Source organism: Saimiri boliviensis, chromosome 1 (genome assembly GCF_048565385.1).
Source record: "Saimiri boliviensis isolate mSaiBol1 chromosome 1, mSaiBol1.pri, whole genome shotgun sequence".
In the NCBI taxonomy this organism is placed as follows: Eukaryota; Metazoa; Chordata; class Mammalia; order Primates; family Cebidae; genus Saimiri; species Saimiri boliviensis.
In genome coordinates this window covers 70,023,527-70,030,375 of record NC_133449.1, presented here as the reverse complement: position 1 = coordinate 70,030,375, position 6,849 = coordinate 70,023,527, and positions in this window count along the sequence as shown.

Genomic DNA, 6,849 nt, shown 5'->3' with positions numbered 1-6,849 from the left:
AAACAAGTGTGAAGCAAGAGTTGAAAAACAATTATGGTTTTAATCTGATTAAACTGTTGCCCAAAAGAAAACCAGAGGGGTTTTTTAGAACACTGTTTCTGTACTTCTGATTACTTCCATTTTTATAGCGTGTAAATAATTAAAAGTGTGCCCACAATACATTTGGCTTCATTCAGCAGGCATATTGAAGAATATTACGTTTAGCAATTTACATACACCGGAAACATAATTCATTAGATTATCCAGAAAGCTAAGAGCAGCAGGCCAACGTGGACAAATCTCTTATGTAACGCCTGCAAGAGCCCATTGCAGGCACATAAAGAGAGCTTGGATTTTCCTAGGAACCATTTTCTTGCAAATGAAACATTTAATTATGGAGCCAAGTCCATAAATAGACCATTAACACTGGGAGGGGGCAGGGATGCAGCTATACCGCTGGATTAGCAGGGGAATATCCTACAAGAAATTCATCAATGCCATAGATAATTAATTACAGCTCACCTTCTCCCCACATCACCATGCCTTTATCAGCCAGCATTAGGGAAACAGCAGATGGCCGACCGACCAAAGACAGAATGCAATTTTCTGTCAACTCATTACTTACAGAATCGCAGATTAGGTATGAGACCCCTAGAAGGTCACCTAGGCCATTCCCATGTGTCCAAAACAATCTGCACCAGAACTGTCCCAGTCACACAAGTATCTATCTCCCTTGTTTAGAAAGTGTCCCCAGGAAAAGCAATTTTCCTGGCTGCAGAAGCACAGAATTCCAGGGACTTCCTCTTCCCCTGGGAAATGGTCCCTGAAGAGTAAATTCTTCAGGGCCTTTTCTTCTCATCAGTATTTGGGTTGGTGTTCCCAGATGATACTGACACTCCCAAGTCTGCTTAGCCTGCTGGCTTCCTTGGAGACACGTGTGCTGCAGGCATTCTCAGGGTCTTTTATTCTCTCCTTGAGGAATGCCAGAGAGATGGCACATCAGGATTTCTTGTTCCCAGAGTATTTTTATCAAAGATGTGAAAGACCACTGAAAAGTTTCAAAAGCCTTCATGACTATTTTAAGGTTGTTTACTTAAGATGAAAGTACTTGAAAATTCCCAACGTTATTTTTATCCATCAGGGCTGGCTTGTTACTCACACCACAGTCAGTTGTGTAGGGAAAGTAAAGTTTCTTTATTCCCCCAAAAGGTTCTGGTCTTCTTCTCAGGGCCCATGCCTAGCTGGGGGGCTGGGAACACTTGGACTTGCCAATAATAGTATTTCCTGTCCCACGGAAAATATCCCCTTAGAAACTCAGTCTCTTCAAAACTGAATTCCCTATCAAAAGTCATTCCTTTTCAAATGAGTCCAGGTATGTAGATGAATTTTGGTCTCTCGGATTTCACCTCCCCTTCTGTTCTCCAAGATGCCGTCTTGATACATGAAGGATTAATTTATCCTCTTGCCAGCAGCGGGGACATTTCTCTGCATATTCCCTAATCCCAGTTGTGTATTGCCTGGAACAGATATGCTCCCTCCAGTAGTGACAATGAAGATGATCATGACTCATGGTGTGCTTCCTTTTTGGGTGGGGTGGGGAGTTAAGGGGTACTGTCATTTGAGGTCAATGTGCTGGACTCACCACAGGGGTGCGTGTTCCCTGCCCCTGGCTTCCATCTCCAAGGCCCTACCACTCCCTGCAGCCTCTTTACCCTAACCACAGGCCTCCTGCAAGTCGATACACTGCCTTGGCCCTTCCCCATCCTCTCACCAGGGAGGTGGGCCCTTCTGGGTTCCTTGCAAGTCGCCACTAGACCTAAGGTAGCCAGAAGCATGGCCTACTGGCTTTTCAATCCATCCTTCTGTTGCCTCTTCTTCACTGTGCCTCCCCAACCATGATGGAAGTTTGGAGATTTGGATCTCTTCTCTCTTCTCTCTCTCACAAACGCACGCATGGCACATGCACACCCACACCCCCCAACACACACACACACATACACACAATCACTCAATAAATCACATCTCTCAGCCCAGTAGCCCAATGTTCTTCTTTCCCCATGTTTATCTGGGTACAAAGGATAGAGACCCAAGGGGCTAAGAGGTACAAAGATGCCTAAGTCTGCTTTTCTTCTCTACCTATCCCCAATCTTCTTCCAACTCCTACTTGGCCCAGAGAGGCAGGTCTTTCCTTTTACTCAGCATGTCTTACCCCTAGCCTAAGGTTGCAACCTCAAAGTTTAGCCACCATGGCAAAAGGGGTATCCTCTTTGCATATGGAAGCACCTCCTTGATCTAAAGTCTACAAATATAGCGGCCCGTCAACTGTAGCTTCACTTGCAGCTGGGAATTTCCAAGGATAAAAATAATTGATTTGAGATTTTGGAATACATTCCTATTGAATTTAGTTTTCCTCAGCAATCCCTGTGCCTCCTGGCCTTAATATCCACGAAACCACACCTAGTCATGCACACACAATGGACACACACATATACACACACTCCTTGTTACCACAGATGAGAAAAAATGGTGCATCAAGATTCAGATTGTCCTGGTTTACTAACAGACTAAGGAACAGGGTGAACCCTCAAATCCCGTTTCTAGAAAATCCATCACCATGATAAAGTCATAAAAAAGCATGAAGACGATAGGTTTATTCCATTGTTATTTGTTTTAAACTTTAAGGATTTAAAATATTTCACTGTATGCCAAGAAGTCTATCAAATATCTCTGTACAGTGGTACAATTAAATTTCCAAACACAGGAATATGCACACATAGAATTTTTTATGACTAGAGCTCAAATTAACATGTTTTCAAATTCCATTACCTTACTAATTGTGTTCATGAACTCCCAGTTAAACCTATGTGTATCTCCAGTTGTATCCTGGTTATATGCCTGGTTATACACATAGTCATCTCTTAAAAAATGTGTGATGAATGAAATTGAATCCTCCACGCATTGCCATAGAGAAGAACTCACATCGGAGACAAAGCTTGCCCCCACCTGTAGTTTCTAGCAATATGGGAACAAACCTCTTAATCATAAGGTACTTTGGGAGAAATTCTTTTTCTCAGTCATTTATTTACTAGCTCACTCCTCATCACTGCATGTGGAATACATGGCATTGTGGAGAGATTTATGGGGCAGATTTTAATCTCAGCTGCAGGGCATGCATCAGTGCTTATCTCCAAATGGAGGTGTGTTTTATGTGGTCATTGTTTCATGTGATCACAGGCCAGCCAAATGACTGCATACCTGAAACCCAGGAGTGAGAGCAACCTTGTGGGAGGAGAGGAGGAGCTGAAACTGGGAGAAACGGGGTTTGTTACGGACTCTTAAGCCGTGGCATGTAAATCCAATTAATCTCAAACACAGTTGGTGGAAACAAGGAGCTTGGCCCTGAGATGTGAAAACCTCACTGGTGCAGCAGATCCCCTAAGCCCTGGTGCTTCCCCAGGTAGGAGCTTGCCTCAATAAAAAAAAAAACGCTGAAGCCAAATTCTTTCCTGGAAACCTGACCCCCACCCCCATCCCCAGCCCCTTCCTCTGCATTCCAGGCTGAAAGAGGAGCTTCTGCACCGAACTGAAAGGATCCACACGATGTGGTTTAAAGTTGCCACCGGAGTCTCTGTGACCTCTCCCTGCCCTCAGAGGCCCAGCTAAGCTGGCTTTCTCATCAGGGCCCCAGGGAGGAGTGGTGCATGGCTCCACTAGCAGCAGCTCCTATTACAGGGCCAAGGAAGGCCTTCCTTAATGTCCCCCCCGGGAGCCTTTGACACTTGATCCTCAGTCACTGTCTTCCACTGACCTAATGGGCCGGAATAAGTCTTTCAGATTGAAAAAATATTTTTGAACTTGAGAGCTCATATGTTTTCTTCCAGAGAAGGCCCGTTCTAATCAACCCAAGAGGCACTTGACTGTGGTCATTTGTTCATTCACTCTTTCAGTATTGATTAATGGCCTATTTTACAGGTAGGGTACACGAAACTGATTAAAGAACAGAAGTCTCTTAGAGGTTTGTGTTTATTTTTGTCCAAACTGTCTTCAAAGGCGTTAGAAGATGATGTAAGTAGACAACTGCCCAAACACAGCTTTAAAAGAGAACCAGGGCAGGGTCACTCCACTCCTCACCCACCTAGGCTTGGGGGTGAGGAGCATGACTAAGTGGAAAAGCAACCTACCCTTCACAGACCACTTCCCCTGCCGACCCGCGATCATAAATCAGGAAATGGATCACAGCCTAGCGAGGTTCAGGAAAGTCAGGGGCTGTAAGAGCCAGGCAGCCCACGCTGGTCCTGCCCACCTCTCTTTCTGTACTGTGTATGTGCATGTATACTGAATGGAATTGTGTCTCCCCAAAATTCATGTCCTTCTGAAACCTCAGAATGTGGCCTTATTTGGAAATAGGGTCTTTGCAGAGGTAGTTGGTTAAGTATCTCAGCATAAAATGGCATTCTTACAAGAAGAGAGGACACAGACACACGAAGAAGAAGATGATCACATTGGAGTGATGTGTTTGCAGGCCGAGGAATGACAAGGATTTCTCAAAAATCACCAGAAGTTGGGAGAAAGGCATGGGACAGTCCCTCCCATAAGACTCCAGGAGGAACCAGCCCTGCCGATATAATGAGCCCGGATTTCTAAACTCCAGAACCGTGAGAGAATACATTTCTGTTGTTCTAAACCACCTATTTTGTGGTAATTGATTGCCACAGTCCTTGGAAATGAATACAATACATGAGTTGCCAATCTTCCTCTCCATGACATGTTCCTTCCTCCTGCCATTGGTTTGCTCTGAACAGTTCCTACCATCCAAGCTCCAGACATCCTATTCTGGGACTAGAGAGGAATAGGGGACAGGAGACAGACAACAGTCCCAATTTCCCTTCTCAGTGTTGTGGAGGAGCCAGGCGGCACTGGTTTGCAAGACCTAATATATGCCTCTCTTCCCAAATCCATGTTCAATGACATCATATCGGCACCTTGAAATCAGCTATGGCGGGGGTATTTACACCAGGAAAATTGCAAACACTACACATCAGGGCTTTTTTCCCCAGAGAGCCAATTATCAAACATTTGCCAGCACACCACTGTCCCTACCTGTGTTCAGCTGCTTCACCCACTCTCTTCATAGCTCCACCTGTCCCATTTGTGCCAGAGGATGAGAAGCCAGGAGAATGACACTCATGTTACTCTAAGCAAAGCCATGACTTTCTCCTTACTATTAAGGCAATCCTTTAGCTCCACATTTCCTCTGAGCTCTGATCATTACTGTGTATTAATTGTGTATGAAGTCAACGCCCCACAGGCTTTTGATTATTTATAACTTCAGAAAGTTTCTTTTGCACAGTAATTTGCCAGGCTTTCATCTGCAGCAGGCAGCATTTGATAGAAATATGGAAAATGGCCTGAACCTTAAATGACAAACAGATGAGGAGGTCCGATGAAAATCACACATGTTTGAAGACCATGTGTTTTCACATGAAATATAAATGGGAGTTTTAATTGATGTTGACTTTAGCTCATGGTAACTTATTTAGCTATCTTAATTAGTGGGTTACAAGAAATATTAAAGAAAGGAATGTAATCAAGGTAAGCCCTAGAGAAAACCTGACCCAGAGTGACCTCTCCTTACCCTGGTGCCCTCCCCCCAACTAGTTTCCACGATCTTGCTGAAAATGAAGCATTTTCTTGTCCATTCTGTCTCTCTGAACACAGTGGAATACGAGTCACTCTGCCTTTTGTAGGATCCAATAGTGCTGGATCTTTATAAAACATTGCAGCATTCGTATTTTAGGTGGTCGTTAATACTGTCCTCCGAAAATTCCCAGTTTTCCACGTTTGTGGCACGAGTAGGTTTTATATCTCCTCACTGCCTCTGGTTGGTTAGGCCCATGGATCTAGTTCTGGTTACAGAGTTAGAAGAGACCGTGACTCTTGTCATTTTTCTGGGCCAGCACAATTTAATTTCCAGTTTCATACCTCCCAGAACTTTCTTTTCCTCTGGCAGAGTGATAGAGGACGTTAGAGATGGTGGCTACCCCATCAGCCTGGGTTCTGCATGACTATTAAACACACACACCCCAACTCCAAAACATGAAATAATTATGTAAGCACAAAAGATGTAACCCTGTGCTACTGAGGACACTGAGATGTAAAGGCTCAGCCTACCCTCTTAGTGCCTCCCACCTTATAAGTACACCAGGTTCAAACAGTGCTGGGCTCAGCTTCAATCACAGCTCAGGAAATGAGTATACTGAGATCACAGACCCAGACCACTTTAAAAATCATGGACAGCAAGACCTGAAATAGACCATACAAATTATCCAGGTCTATGCCTTTTTTTAGCCCAGAGAAATCTGAGGCCCAGAGCAGGGACATTTCTTGCTTTATGTCATCCAGCTACTTAGTGGTACTTTTCATTATCCTACTTCTTCCACTAAAGAAGCTGATCCACTCACAGTTCCTCTGAGTTTCAGGATCCTCATGGTATAATTCTGCTTAGAGGTTTCATGTTCGAAAGGACAGGCTCTGGAGTCAGACTGGGGAGGCCTGATTCAACTCTGCAATTTACCAGCTATGAGCCTCATCCAAGTTCCTTAAAGATTTGCAGGTCTTGTGTTCAACATCTGCTGAGTAGAGATGGTAACAGGCTTGTGACGACATCTGAGTGAGATGTACTTAGGCTGCTTAGCACAGTGTCTGGGACATGCAACAGCTCAGTCAGCATTCCCTGTTATTACCTTCACAGGGTTCCTTCTGCATGCCACTCCCAGGGAGGGGCACTGGGACAACTAAGAATGCTGATTTAGTCCGTGCAAAGTGTCCCCCAAAAAGAGGGGCTTTGACTTTTCTAGAAACTAAAATGTG